The 15,402-nt window shown below is 50.6% G+C and overlaps 1 pseudogene; it reads right to left on the bottom strand.

The window, feature by feature from the left end:
- Positions 1-8,327: 8,327 nt before the first annotated feature.
- Positions 8,328-9,622, bottom strand: LOC111538971 (annotated as a pseudogene).
- Positions 9,623-15,402: the final 5,780 nt, after the last annotated feature.

Here is a 15,402-nt window from a genome sequence, read left to right as displayed (position 1 = left end):
GCTAATGTGGGCTATGCGGATGGAGCAGCAGGGATCCAGGGGAGTCACTGCCAGTGAATCTGCAGGAAAACTCTAGTTGGCCCGGAGTCCAAGAGGGATGACTTCTGTTCTGCCATGGTGACTGCCACACTCAAGTTGGCAGATCTAGGGACTTCTCCGGAGAACTGTGGGCATAATTTCTCATGCTTCTCAGGCTAATTGTAAGTACTTGGGTTGAATGAGTGACTACTGGGCAGTTTGAATTTTATCCTCTTAACCACTGATTCCAATGTAGAGATGAGAAAAACCAGCCAGTGTGTGAGTGCTTCACTCCCGTAAAACCATAGATCCTACATGGAAAAGATGACTGAATTACTGCATTTAAAACCACAAGTCAAGAGCATTTAAGAACTTAAACCCTTAACTTCAGGAGGTCTTTTTACTAGATTTTCTCATAGTTCTTGTTTACTGAATCATAGCTCTCTACTTCGTGTGAAGATCAAATCTCTGCCAAACTTGGTAATCACTGTTCGTTTTTAGAAAGCCTAGCTGTTTCTGGCATTCTTTTAATGCTGACACTTCTCAGCACAACTGTGCTGGCTTTTGAGAATTAAGATGCTTCTTGATTGACCAATAGGACAAGCTGTTTCTGGATGTGTTTTGGAAATCTGGTGCCAGAGTCTGGGTGGTGTGTACTTGGCCCTAGGAAAAGCTGCTGGGTTTCTGTTAAGGGGAAATTACTCAGGGATGTTAGGGTGAAGGGATAAGTATACTCACCTCTTCCACGGGGGGTGGACTGTCCACTCACCCTTCTGGCGGGGGAGCTGTGTTGACCTTAGACTTTGCCCTCTTAATCCTGTTCTCAGGAGGAAGTAAAAGCTAGCCTGGGTAGTGAAGGCAGTTCCTACCTGTCCTAGCTTCTGTCTTGGCGCTGGGTCTGCGTGGCTGCCCTGAAACGGTGCCCTGCAGTGTACTTCCTCACGTGCACTCCCCTGTGCGGAGCTTCCCTGCTTGTGTTGGAGGGTTGGTGCTTCATCTCCCTCCCCTTGACGTCTTGGTGGGGAGAACCCCGTTCCGGCTGAAATTCCTAGCTGCGCAGAGGCTTTCCTACTTGGCCCCCACAGCATTGTTTTTATGATCTCGCAGCAGGAGGCAAACATGTTGGGAGAGGAAGCCTCCTGGGCTGGCTAGAGTAGTGTCTGCTGATCTGTTCTGGCAGATGTGGGCTGCACAAACTCCTGGGGCTGAGTTGGCTGAAGGTGTCACCTGTTACAGCCATGATGGACTCTCCCCAACAGCTGGAGTAGCAAACATTGCTCTGGCTGGAGACCTCTCAGGTCCAAGGCTGCAGCAGGACTTAAAAAGGGGTTCCTTAGATGTTAAAACAGACTGGTCCAAACCCTGTCTCAGCAGACGTCAGAATTTTCTAAAGAGGCTTAATGGGAGGAGGCAGGGAAGCCAGGACACACACCTAGAGCTAGTGGTGCAGAGAGGAGCCACACTGCCCTTAGGCAGGGGTTGTGCTTGGGAAGGGCAGTTCAGACTTGATAAGAGGGCATGAGTGTGGGCACAGGAGCACAGTGTGGCTGCAGGGTGACCTCTTGGAGAGCACACAGATGGGTGCAGGAATGCAGTGTGGCTGCAGGGTGACATCCAGGAGAGTGCTCAGGAGGCTGATCCTAGTGACATGGACTCTGACCCGAGGATGGCATTTACCCAGAAAACCTGCTCCGCCATAAGGCTGGCTAACTCTTCTGGATGCTGCGCTCTGAGCAGATTGAATCTGTACACCTCATCCTCGAGCCTTGGCCTTGCTGGAGTCTGGGACTTCTGGGTGTTCTGTCCTGTCAAGCACAGTGAGGGGAGCTGACTTTTGGTTGTCTCAGGACCCTACTTGTCATTCTGAGCAGCCGCTATTTCATTCCCTTCTGTGGGTATATCTAGACCCTGCCTGTCAGTAAGCCTCCATCACACAGGGATGCTGGACTGTTGATCAGCTGGTTACAAGAATCAATAGCCTTTTGTGGGGTAGTGGCTGTGGAATTCAAAGGGCAGGGCTTTGCTGGGCCTTTCTCCATGTAATCCATAGACATTTGAGCCTCCAGAATGGAGTTCTTGGTTGGGGGCTCAATGAGACAGACCAAGTCTGACCCTCACCCCCCGTGCCGTGAGCCAGACCAGGAAAGGATCCTTATAGTTCCTGAGACTCCAGTAGTTTATCCTATAATCGGAGTTGCCGCTACTGAGAGAGATTCTTGAATGTCCTCAGTGTGAACAGCCTTCAGTGAACACTCATCTCGAGACATCCTAGGGGATGCAGATGGAGAGAGAAAACATGGGAGAATGTGGAATGGGGCTGCCGTGGGGGACAAACTCCAGAGGCCAGGACGGACTGCAGGACTTGGAATGGTCCCATCCCTTCAGAGATGGCTATCCAGTATGAAGATCCTTATGGAAAAGCTGCCTGCTGCTGTTCTGAGGGAAAACCTGAGCTCCCACCCAATAAAACTCTCCCCATGCAATACGTGGTAAACATGAGTGAACTCTCACCATGAACCCTCACCAGAGGGCAACATGGAAGGCAAGCCACGTGGAATTGCTCTCTACCTTTCAGTTTGGACTATGAGTAGATCCTGCTGGGGTTTAACATGTTCACCTCTTGTTTGCTGTCAGTTGGATCGGATTTAGTTCTTCCTGCATGATGGCAGTGAAGATCCCATTAGATCGATTGCCTCTGAAAGCTATGCCTCACTGGGAGGAATCTTCATCCTTCACGGCCCCTTAGATGGGCTAAGAATCCTCATTCAGGGCACTGCACTCGCTCTGCAGCCGGTCTTACAGAAGAGGGGAACACAGTTGGGACCCTGTGTGGGAGCTGGATGTGGGCAGCCTTGGGACTTAGTGGTCAGGTCTGTGACTTACGGGGACAGTGGTTGTGCTGGTGAGACTGAGGCAGTGCTCTCTTTGGTTTAAGCTCCAATTCTTTGCCAGTCCTTTGCAAGACTATATCTCAGGAATGTTGGTTAAAAAGCTGTGCTGCAAGGAGATGGTCTGGGAAGGGGTGTGGGGATGGACACAGGTGGCCTTGGAAGTGCAGGGACGTGCCCCAGCTTTCCTCCTTACTCAGGATACATGGTTTGCTTGTCTGCCAGTATCCTTGTTCCAAATGTGACCTGATGTTGGCAGGTCCAAAGAAGTGGTGGGAAAGCAAGAGATCCAGAAACACAAGTCAACTGCAGGCATCTGGATCCTACCAGCTTTTGAAGGGCTTGAGTTGAAATGCTCAGCCTCAATGAGATGTAAAATGAATGTAGTTCGAGGTAAGTTCAAGAAAACCAGAAGGAATGCCTCCAAGAGGGGAAGGGTACAGTCTAACTTAGTAACATGGCCTGACCTCACAGAACCTCCCCTGCCCAGCTCTTCTAGTAAACACTTTAAGGAAGGCTTTTACTTGGGCTCATACTGCTTTCTGAAGTGTCATCTTCCTTGTTGAAGACCTTGGTATGGAAGGGAGAGCCCCAGACAGGACTTAAGGCAGCCCTGAGGACACAGCCAGTCAGAGCCAGTGGGGAGCAGTCAACTCAGCACAGGAGGGAGCAGGACCACCAAACATCTCTGACAAGGTGAGAATCTGGACCACGATGGGACGAGATCAGCTGGAGTCCTGTCCTGGGAGAGCTGGGGCACCTGGGCAAGGTGGGCAGAGGGTGAGCTGCTGCCTTCAGTATTTCACTTAAGGAATTCCTCCCCCCTCCCCCCATGTCCTCTGGAGTCTTAGTGTTTGGGTAGGTTCTATGCTGAGCCCTCCCTCATGTGGATTTGGTGACTCCAAGACTGAACTTGATGACAAGCTGTGCCCTTACCAGGCCTCATGGGAAACATGTTCTGGAATTGAGGGACATAAACACCGAAAACCTGGACTTCTGGCCTACTGTGACTGAGGCAATGAGGACCCGAGGCAGGTGGACACAGGTGGGGGCCCTCTAGGCAGGGCAGCTGCTAGGAAAGGGCTGCAGCGGGGGGCGGGCAGGATCTGTATGCCTTGAAAAGGACTTTACTTTTGGAGTTAAACTCGGAAAATGGGGGCCAGGTCTGCTCAGTTCTGGGGTGTAATTGGACATGTTTCCCCATGGAATGAGATGCTAGTGAACATGTTATATAGAACCAAGACCTGTGACCTGGCTGAACATGGGGACAAGACGTACTAAGAGATGTCCTATGTGAACCCTGATCCTACCGGCAGCACATACTTGGGAATCTCACCCTGGACAAGTCCAGCACTCACTCAGCCCCTTGGGAGGATGTGTCCTATGGGGTGCTTAGGCCTGGTAGCCTTGCTGCCCCCTTTGTGAAACATAGGCTGGAGCTCTGAAGCTAAGCACGGGATTCTCATTTCCTGTGGAATCCTGATGGCTGAGTGCAGCATGGGGGGGTGTTGTAGACCTCGAGGCCTCCCTGGACCTGCCTGGAAAGGGATAACTGATAAGAAGCTCGGTCATCTTTTGGTGTTACTGCCTGATGTCTTGGAGTGACAGCCCATGACGTTGTGGCTTGATAACCAAGCAGGGTATCTTTCTGTGGATGGTGCTGACCAGCTGTTCTGGGGTGGGGAGTGCTGGGGGGGCATCCCACTTTACGTGGGATTTTTCCCACTTTTGCCTGGCTGCCTTTAAAGTGAGATGTCCTGGAGCTGAGCCTGAGGTGGGGTGTGGGGCGGCTGCAGCATAAGGTGTCTGCTGCTGAACCAGGGGAATTGTCCTAATCCAGAAATCTTGCCTTGGGCATGCAGATGCCTGGGTCCCCAAAACTGACAGCTTGTAGTCCAGGGCTTGGATGTCCCCTTCCCACAAAGGATGTGAAGTCTGCTCATGATGCTAGGAAAGAGACCCTCTTCTAGGCAGATTCAGCTGAGACTTTTCCTAAGGCAGACAGGCTAGGTGGAAACACCAGGAGGCCACCTGGCCTAGCTCGGGAAAGGAACCTGGCAGGAGCCCAAGCCTGTCATCACAGGAAACACGACAGTCTCCATTATGTCCTGAGCATATTGAGAACTGAGGAGACTTGGGTACCTGTCGAGTTTCCAACAACCTCCAGCAGCCTTTGAAGTCTGTTAGTCACTTCCAACACTGCTTCCTGGTCTGGTCTTGTGGTCCTTAACTTGCATCAGAATTTTCAGGCTTCTGGGAGAGTTGCCTTTATCTCCAGCCAACTTCCTAGGCTGTGCAGAAGCATTCTCAAGGGGGTCCCTGGGTGTTGAGGGGAGAGGAGCTCAAACAGGATGCAGCAGGAATACTGTCAAAGCAGGTCTTTCCTGGAACTTGCATCCCATCCCCTACTATGCAAGGATGCCATGTGAGTGACCTCATTTCCAGCTTTCTGGTTTTTCTCACCTGATGAATGTCAAAGTTGTACCTTGTTAAATGTAGTTGTTGCCTGACTGGGAGCTCAAGGCAGGGAAGTAGAGTGTAGTGCTGATGAAGACAGACGTGTTTTTCTTTCTAGGATCTAAAAACATCCCACAGCTACTTCTGGAGGTGTTGAGGGTTAGGGTTCAGTATCCTATAAAGTACAGCTGAATAACATACTGCTAGATCCCAGGATTCCAAGTATACCAGGGTGACAATTTGACCAGGGACACATGGGAGGGGCCATGTTCCTCTGGTCATCTTTCATGGTGGACAAGAGTGCTCAATAGAGGGCCTTCAAGAGCTAAGGACTCTACCTTGAGTGGGATGAGGCTATTAACTCCTGGGTGACCACCTGTGTCTGGGATGGTCCTGGATTCCACACCCCTGCTGATCCTTTTCTCAGTGTGCACTCCATCTCATAGATGCCAGGAAAAGGAGATGGTAAGTGAGGAGGAAGGAGGGGTGGGTCATAGATCTGGCCCTCAGAAGAGGGGGCAAATTGACTCACTTCTGATACCCAAGCTCCAGACTTCTAATGACCTTGATCCTGAGGTGGTTATAAACTCGTCAGCTGTCGCTGCCTTCTGGCTGAACTGATCTTAGGACAGGAATTGCATCTCTTCCAATATGGTATCTATAGTACTTCAAAAGGGTTTGATCACATAGTGGCTTTGCATTGACTTCATAATCCCATATCGATTTCTGAAGATACTTCATTCATACCAGCTCCAACTAGTCTTCACTGGGCTTGGCTCTAACTCCATGTCTCTCGCTTGACCTCTTACATCAGACTGGTGTTCAAGTCATGTCCGTGGAGATGATACCTAAGTCTCGACTGGCAACAGAATTGGTACATAGGTGAGGGTGGTGGTTATTCATGGGCTTTCCTCACTGATGGGCCCCTGGAGGCCTGAGGCTGTCCACAGATGTCCCTGAGCTGGATGGGGCTCTTTTACCGAGGGTTGTCCCACGATGTTGCCAAAGAGAATAGAGGAAGGCACACCTTTTGGAGTGTGGTCTTTGCACCGATGGGGGATTACTATAGTCTCAGTAGTTGAATACCCTGTCATCAGATAAGATTAACTTTGGCCTTGTTTGCTGTCCTCGAGAGCCCACTGCAATGACTGAAAGGAAGTGAGGTTTTCAACCCTTTCTTCCCTTGCCAATCTGTGGAGCCTGACTTGAGGCATCCAGGGCAAGAGTCCCTATGCAGCCCTAGTAGGGTTGGAGAGGATGCTTGTCTGCTGTCACTCCCTGGCCTGGTGGACCCAACCAGGGCTGTCTCATCATCCTGTGTGCCTGCTTCCTGTCTCGGGGTTGTCCTTACCCTCAGCAGTTGGGTGCTCTGTGGAATGTACTGGAGTCCTGCCAGACGAATTCCCAACAGACCACATCACACCTCGCCCTGAACGCAAGGGGCACGTGCTTTGGGGGCTGGCATGCCAGGAATTTGAGGCGGTTCTTCCCTAAGCTTTCAGATGTTGGGGTGCTCTTCACGGGTGCTGTTGCCACTATCTTTGGAGGTACAAGGAAGAAAGATGCCTGAGCATAATGGAATGGGGTCAAGTGCATGCAGGCCTAAGGTGTAGGGAGGTGGTGGCTCTTGGAACTATTATGCTGACTTGTCTCCAGAAAGCCTTCTGGATGTCTTGACCCTCCTGGCATCTGAGCTCTTCTTGCCTCTGGTTGTGTGGCCTCAAAGTGCACAGCAGCCCGTGGGGGAGTTGTAGGCTCCACAGCTCCTCTAACCTGGGCTGGGTCCTGCCATATCACTCAGGTTTTGCTCTTAGATTTCTTTGCACTTATGTTCTAGGTGTAGATGTCTTGCTCATGCTGCTTGGATTTGAGCTTCCTAACCTTGGAAAACTCCTGATTAAGAATTACCTCAAATACTTAAGTGAGGCAGGAATGGTCAAAAGAGGTGCTTGTGTTCCCATCCCCGGGTCGGTTGGGCCTGGGTAAAGTAGCCCCCACAATCCTTGTTAGAGTCCTGGGTATATTTCAAAATAGCTTCCCCTGCCAGAGGCATGATTCTTCCATTCTCAGTTGAGACTAGGTTGTGGGGCTCCTGGAAATACAGCCCAAGTCATCACGGTCCCTGGAGTCTGAGCTCATTGTAGACTACATTGAGCCTGTGCTCAGTTATCAGTCAAAGCTGTTCCTGCAGGTGCTTCTCCCTGCTGGCTGGGACACGGTCCTCTTATCTAGCTCTGTACTTGCTGGCCAGTGGCTTGCCCTGTTCTTCCATCGTTGGCTCTCAGTGGTTTACTTCTGGGTTGCTTCAGCTTTGTCAAGACGGGGGTGAATTCTAAGCTCTTCGATTATCAGACAGTAACCCCTGTCTGGAAAATCTGCCGTTCACATCCAGGTGGGTTTCCTTTTCAGCCACGTCATCACTAAGTTAGATGAGCTGCTTTTTCCAAAATATTAAACTTAACAAAACTTTTTTTTTTTTTTTGAGGCAAGGACTTAATTAGCTAAACAGACACCAGCTCCAGCCACAGGCTTGGACCAGCCAGCTGAGAGTGTGGCCTCAGACACGCCGGCCAGGTTTGCTGCTTCCTGGCCACGGTTGGAAGCAGTGTTCAGGCCGCCCCACCTTGGTCTAGTCCCAGCTAGGCGCCCCCACATCTGGCTCTGCTGTGGGAGTGAGAACAAAGACCCTGCCCGCCTGGCTCCTGCTGCCCCGGGGGCTCAGCCGGCACCCACCCTCCCAGGGGCCTGGGCAGGGGCTGGGTTGCAAAGCCTCCCCCTCCTCTGAGCCAGATGGAAAATGCGTCTCAAGAGTCTCCTGGGGAGCAGGACGGAGGCCTGCCCCTCCCTAGCCAGTGCCCACAAGAGGGGGTTGTCCTGGGGGGGCAGAACGACCAACCCCCAGCACAAGACATCCTGGTGTACAGCGGCCCTGGGAACAGCCCATACTGCACCCAGGAGCATATCCTAAATGTGCAGGGGCCAGCAAAGCAGGGGAAGGAGCTGCTGCCAGGTCCATGAGGTGTGGGTATGGCCTTGGACTTGAGAAGGGGGGCGCTCGAACCCGCGCCCAGGCCCCTCCGTCTTCAGCAGGAATAGCTTCTGTTGGTGCTCCTGGATGGCGTCCCGCACTCAGGCGTCCATCATGGCCGCAGTGAGGACCCCGTCCTCGGTGCCTACCCCTGGCCTGCCAGGACAGAGCCAGCTTAGTGATCTCCTGGCCAGACATGCCCTCCGTCAGCCGAGCGATCTCTGAGCACTTCCTCTCGTAGTCAAACTGGGCCAGCTTCAGACGCTGCTTTGCTTCTGTGGCCGGCTTAAAGAACATACTTGTCAAAAGACATTCTCACCAGGCTCTCCTGCTCCTGCTGCCCCGGCAGGTCGAAATGAACCATCCTGTCGATGTGGTTGCAGATGTCCCCGTAAAACTGGGGTGGTGGCTGTCCAGGATCAGAATGAATTTGTTGCTGTGCTGCCTCGTGTCGTTTAGGAAGGCATTCTCGGCGGCTCTGAGGTGGTAATTGCTCATCTCAGCGCCTTGCTTCCCAAGGAAGGCGTCCGCGTCATCCATGAAGAGCAGGAGGCTGCGCTGGCTGGTATTGGCCCAGTCAAACAGCTCGTGCATGGCAGTCAGGCCTTCCCGCCCCATGAGGGCCACGTCCTCGCTTGTCATGATGGCGTAGTCCATGCCCAAGTTCAGGGTGAGATGCTTTGCGAACAGGTTCTTCCCTGTGCCTGGTGGCCCGTACATCAGGACGTTCTCATACAGGCTGCGGTCCTTCTTAGTGTTCCTTGTTGCTATGACAATGCCGCGCACCCGCGCTTCCAGGCTGGCACTCAGCACAACACCTTCCAGCACGTCCTGGGGCCCACTGAGGAGCTGCCGGCGGACCTGGAAGGGGTGCCGCTGGGCCTCCAGCACTGTGATGCGGGACATCTTCACCAGGGACGGCTTCCGCAGCCGAGCCGCGATGAAGCGGCCCCGGGGGCTGTTTCATTCTTGGCAGAGTAGACCCCGCCAGCCAGCAGTGTCAGCCCAGCCACCGTGGCTGTCACTGTGTCCCGGTCTGTCAAAAGCACGGAATCTTTCCCTAAACATGGTGACAGCTGTCCTAATGGACGCCAAGAGGGTCTGATGGTGCCTTCTGCACGAACTCCTGCTTCCGTAAGTTCATCTCATTGACAAGTTGTATGAGCTTGGACTTTGCTCCAGCTGCAAAGTCTGCTTTCATCTGCACCAGATTCAGGGCATCCTTCGACATGGCCTGTGGGTGCAGAGGCATGGAGGGGCAGGTATTAGGATACAGGGATGACTGGGTGAACAAAACATTTCTATTTCAACCATGTTGAAGTTTACAATTGGTGACATCGCATTTACAATGTTGTGCACCTATCACTGACTTGAACTAGTTCTTCACCCCACCAAGAAACTGCGACCACTAAGTAGTAATGTTTTCCTTCTCCCTTCACCCCCAGTCACCTCCAATCTACTTGCTCTCTATAAATGTGCCTATTCTGGATATTTCATAAGATAATTGTCCGGTTCATATCAATTTCTATCCACATTGTTGCATATCAGCTTTTGATTAACAATCCATTGCAGGGAGATGTCGGTTTCTTGGTATCGACATTGGGTTGATTTCCGTGTTCTGGCTGTGATGAATAGTATTGCAGTGAACATTGGACATGAAGGTGTTTGCTTCAATTCTTTTGGAATTATCTTAGGGTAAATAAGAGTGGAACTGCTGGATCATATGGTAATTCTTAGGTTTTTGAGGAACTGCTTCTGGAGGTGGTTCTAGCTGGAAGACTTATTCCTGAGGCGCCTGAATAAAATCCCCTATCACACCTACAGTCCACGTGGCAGTTACATGATTGAAATTAGAAGTGTATCTGCTTCACAAGCCTCTACCCACATTGTTCAGGTCTGTTCTGACTTCAGGGAAAACTCAATAATTGGTAACAAAGAATACCTGAAAGGGGATCCATCAGTCCTCAGATCTGGTGCCTGAAGGATCAGACTTGAGAAATCGGTCCCCAACTTGGACATCGAATTCTCAAAGATGCCTTTACTTGGTGACTTCAGGTTTTGAAGCGGATGATTATCCACGGGCAAACAGAACAGGCTGAGTTTACTCTGTCTCGTTACTTACGACCCTTTCTGTTCTGCACTGAACAGGTGGTACCTGGCTTTGCTAGACTTGGCGTTTCTGGGCAAGGTGCAGTTTCCTTAGGCAGCTGTTCCTAAGCCTGGAGTAGTTCTCTGATGCTTGTCCTTGCGATTCTCAGATCTTTCCTGGCCTTGTCGATCCTGGGGTTGGGGAGTCTGTTTTCATTCCGCTCCTCAGAAGGCTTTTGAGTGCTCCTAAGTGGTGTTAGTGACCAGTGGTGTTACAGACTTAAAGAAAGGGCATGTCTCTAAAATCCCTGTGGACGGAGGCGTCTCTTGACACCCTAACTTCCCTAGACTGACACTGCGCGGGGGTCCCAGGAGGGTCCCAGGAGCATCTTGGGTAGTCACCTGCAGCCTGACAGGCAGCTGCTACTAGAGGCAGGATGTTTTAAACATGGGAGCCTCCTAGAAGCAGGCCCCCAACTCCGGGGGGCCACCCTGGGTAAGAAGCTCCGTGTGCTTATCTGAAGGCACACAGTTGGGCCCACAAGGATTGGCCATGTGGAAGAAGGAAGGTTCCTATGGCCTGCTGACTTACCCCTTGACCCTAGGACTTGACCATGGGGTGCCCTTATCACTCCTGGGCATGGTATCCCTCCTTATAGACAAGAGCATCTCCTCCATAAGAGTTGGCATCTAGCACTCTTCCTGGGAGGCTGAAGGCTGGCAGATTGCTTCTGAATGGGAATCTGCTCCTGTAGAACTCACAAGACTCTCTTGGACTGCAGGGAAAAGAGGCTCTGCCAGTCCTTGTGCTATGATGTCCCAGGGAAGAGACTGTTGGCAGGGAATGGTGAAGAGGATTCAGCCTTTCTCCCTCACAGAGAGGGGGCAGTTGGGACCCACAAATAGTAACTTCCCTCCAGCACCCCTGCTCATCTCCAGCCTGATCTCCAGAATTGTGCAGTCAAGGGCCAGATGTGTTGGGGGCTGGGCTATGTGGTTCTGCTTGTAGGGATGTTTGGCTGGGCAGGGCTATGAAAGCAACTTGGAAACAAACCAGGGTGTTTTCTTCATCAGTATCTCATACATCAGTCCTGCTTTTCTGAACTTCAAATAGCGTGAACTGTGACTGAAGAGAACTTCTGAAGCATGAACTCTTCCATTAAGCATGGCTTTCTTATCAGACTCCGAAATTGCTCATCTAAGCCCAGTGGCAGTGGGTTTGACAACCGTCCCCTGAACTTGCTTATTCTATTCATCTGTTTGACTGTATCTTCGTGCCATAAAGATGAAGCCATTCTTTTGGACATTGAGCGGACATTGAGCTTGTCATAATTCTGAAAGTGGTATAGGCTTTCAAATTGGCTCATCTCTACTTGCTTAATACACTTTGGAGGGGAAAGCATGGATACTTCTGTGCCTGCACATACGCACTTTCATTTGTAACCTCTAAGGAAGGGAATGAGTTACAGAAAACACTTTCATGATGAATTCTAAAGGTTCTCTTAGAAACACTTAGACATTATGCAGTGAGCTTTTTAAAAGCAAGCCTTTTTAATGTGGTCTACATACCACATTGCCTACTCAAGTTTGGAAACTTTCAGCTTGAGGCTCCAGGAAGACTGACCCACCAGTAGATGTGCTGGATATGAATATTGATGGGGGAGACCAGGAGACACAAACTTGGAGAGATGGAACAGGTTCAAACTTGCTCAGTGTCCAGTTACTGGTAGTTAGCCCCTGTGCTTCTCTTGAAATGGTTCAGGAGTCTGATTGTAGTTGGAGGCGAATGAGCTATCCGGCTCTCCAGGAGATGTGGACAGAAGTCCTGGTTGCCTGGAGGTGGGCTCTGGGACACCAGGATAAAGGGATCTGATGGGAATGCTGGACCATGGACTCTGGGGGTGGGGGAGCTGTCCCAGGAAGTGACCCTGGTAGGGCTCTTCAGTATACTTCAATGCCTGTCTTTCACAACTGACCTTTTTGTCTTGTTATTCCTTCCTACACTAGCTAGCATAACCATACATAACTGGTTCCTTGAACCACCATTTACTAAGAGGTATTACATCGGAAAACAGGCAATTCTGTGCATAGTGAACCTAGAACTACCCAGGGAGGCGATAACCTTCTGCTGACCTAACGGTAAAGGGAGGGTCTTCCCAGGCTGAGCCCCTGGCGAGCTGTCCTGGGCCACTGAGGGCAGAGCCTCCAGGTCTGTCACTGCCCCATCTGAGCCACAGCCCTACTGCCTATGCTGACTGTGTGGCCCTGCCCATCCCTTACTCTAAATTCAAGCGTGGCTCACTTCTAACACGTTGTCTGTGCCCCCTTTCCCAGGAGAAGGGTTGACTTGTAAAGATTGACATATTGTCACAGGCACAGGACCTCTCTGGGGTGGGGATTGTGGAACTGTGAAGCTCCCAAGCAGATTTCCTTGTCTGCTGCCTGGTGGCCCACCAGGTGGCGCCAAAGGACTCCCCTTTAGCCAGGGTCTAGGATGGAAAGGAAGCCACTGGCTCCTCTGGATTCGAGGATAGATTTTGAGGATGGCACTGGGGAGTCTTACTGTCCTTGAAGGGCCTGTATCCTGAGATGCAGGCAGTGACTCCCACCTGGGAGTGACATCACTGAGCAGGAGAGCCTGGCACTTTGGCTTATGTGAGCCAGAGGTCCACACTCGGGTGTCTGTGCTTCTTGGGTTGGGGGCTCTGCTGAGCAGAGAATTGTATTTCCTTGGTGTTGCATGCACATCTCGATGTTAAGTGACCTCTCGCACAGGTTTCTTTTACATTTTTATTCAACATGTTAAACATAGGAGCCACAGTTGTAAAATCTCACTTGGCAAAGGTAGAAGTTAAACATGCAGTAAAGGGGGTGACTCCAAGTGATTATATTTGAGTTTCAAGTGTGGCGATCCATAAGGCGGTTGCCCCACTTGGACTTGGTTCTGAATCTTTTAGTGTCTATAGGGCTAGATCACAAAATTGCAACTTCAAAACTATAATGAACTTCAAGACTAATGACTATGTGCACTGCTTCCAGTAGTGATCTGAACCAAGTCTAAAGGGTTTACTGACACCTCTCAGATATAAAAGACTAAGCATGCTGCGCACTGGCCCACACTTAAGTTTCACTTCCTCCCAGGCTCTTGTTGAGGGATCTGGGTCTTTCTATCCCAGAGTTCCCCTACTGTTGGTCTAAATTTCTGAAGACTTGAGTTCAATTTGCCAGGCAACTGGTTTTGCTTGGAAAGACTATCTTTACATCAGATCCAAGCATGGGAGGTTGGCCTTGGAAATCCAATGAAGATTCCATGGGTGAGACCACCTTAGAAGCCTGAGGGGCAAGGAGTGGGGAATCCTTGCCAAGAATTTGGCAAACAGCTGTAGGCTGATATCACTGACTGTCTGAGGGCACCATGAACCACATCCTGAAGTGAGGATCAGTGAGCAGTTGACCAAGTCAAGGGAAATGCAATGGCAAAGGATCCAGATAGTCTCTGCAGAATATCTGGAAATGCCTCCGGCTACTTGCCATTCTATCTAAACATACTAGTTTTCTCCCCCTTAACTGAAAATCCAACGTGTTAGTGACCACTTGCATGATGGTGGCTGTACTAGTCAGGGTTTCCTAGAGGAACAGAATAGGATGGATACACATAAAGGGGAGTTTATTAACTTACACAATCACAAGATCCCCAAATATGCTGTCTGCAAGCTTGAGGAAAGAAGCCAGTCCTAGTCTCAACTGAACTTTTGGAGTCTGATGTTTGAGGTTAGGAAGCACGTCCAGCATGGGACAAAGATGTAAGCTGGGAACCTAGGCCAGTCTCACCGTTTCATTTTTCTGCCTGCTTTATATTTGCTGGCAGCTGATTAGATTGTGCCCAACAGATTAAGAGTTGGGTCTGGTTCTTGCAGCCCACTGACTCAAATTTTAATCTGCTTTGGCAACACTCTCAGACATACTCAGGAACAATAGTTTGCATCTTTCAAGTTGACACTTCAGTATTAACTACCAATGGTTAATGCTGTGGCAAAGTGACAATATCTATACATAACAAAGATTACACCACCCATTAGCAAATTCTGCAGAGCAACTCTGGAGACAGTGCTACCTTTTTTGCAGAAGGTTGTGAAGCTTGGACAGAACCTTGAACAAATTCCCAACATAGGAATCAGCCTGCATCATTTCATTTCAGCGTGTCTTTTAACGCTGATTGCTTTTCACTTTCTGGCAGTTTCCCAGGCTCTGGGTTTGGCAGGCACATCCCCTTCACATCAGGACCATCTCCACGCTCATAACCAGTCTTCGTCTGAACTAGTTCCTGGCCATCGGCTTCCAGCTCAGGCCTTTGAGCTGCAGATGCTCCCTCATCCTTTCTCGACTGAGCAGGTGAAAGATCCTGTCTTTGCGTTGGTGGTTCCACTTCAGGTGGTTCATGACTGAACTGCTTGGGCAGAATAGGCCAGGTCACCTCAGGTTATACAAATTGTATTGGTCTAGGCTGATAGATTGATCTTCCTCGTTGACTCATATTTCACACAGATGAGTCTCAGTGAAGAGTCAACTGCAGGAATACGACAGCACATCCTCACAGCTCCCTGGGACAGTCTTTTTTCTTGGTGTTGATTCTGCCTCACGCTGACATCCAAACTTTGAAAAGGGACCCTACTGATTCTCATGGAGGGAACCAGGCATGCAGGAGACCTATGTACAGCATCAGAAGGTGTGAGGCTGCCTTGTTACTGTGGTCCCCATCTTTGCGCCTAGTAGCTGCTTCTCACCAAGAGCCAAAGTTCTTCCGGGTTGGTAGGGGAGGAGGCAGTGCCAAATCTGACATTTCCCTGGCTTTGGACCACATTTACATCCACTGCCGCTCATGGCGGTTGTGTGGTTGAGTTGTCTGGAAGTATATGCTGCCTT

Source organism: Piliocolobus tephrosceles, chromosome 3, assembly GCF_002776525.5.
Source record: "Piliocolobus tephrosceles isolate RC106 chromosome 3, ASM277652v3, whole genome shotgun sequence".
NCBI lineage: Eukaryota > Metazoa > Chordata > Mammalia > Primates > Cercopithecidae > Piliocolobus > Piliocolobus tephrosceles.
Note: the sequence above shows the minus strand (reverse complement) of the source record. Positions and strands in the feature narration are given on the sequence as shown.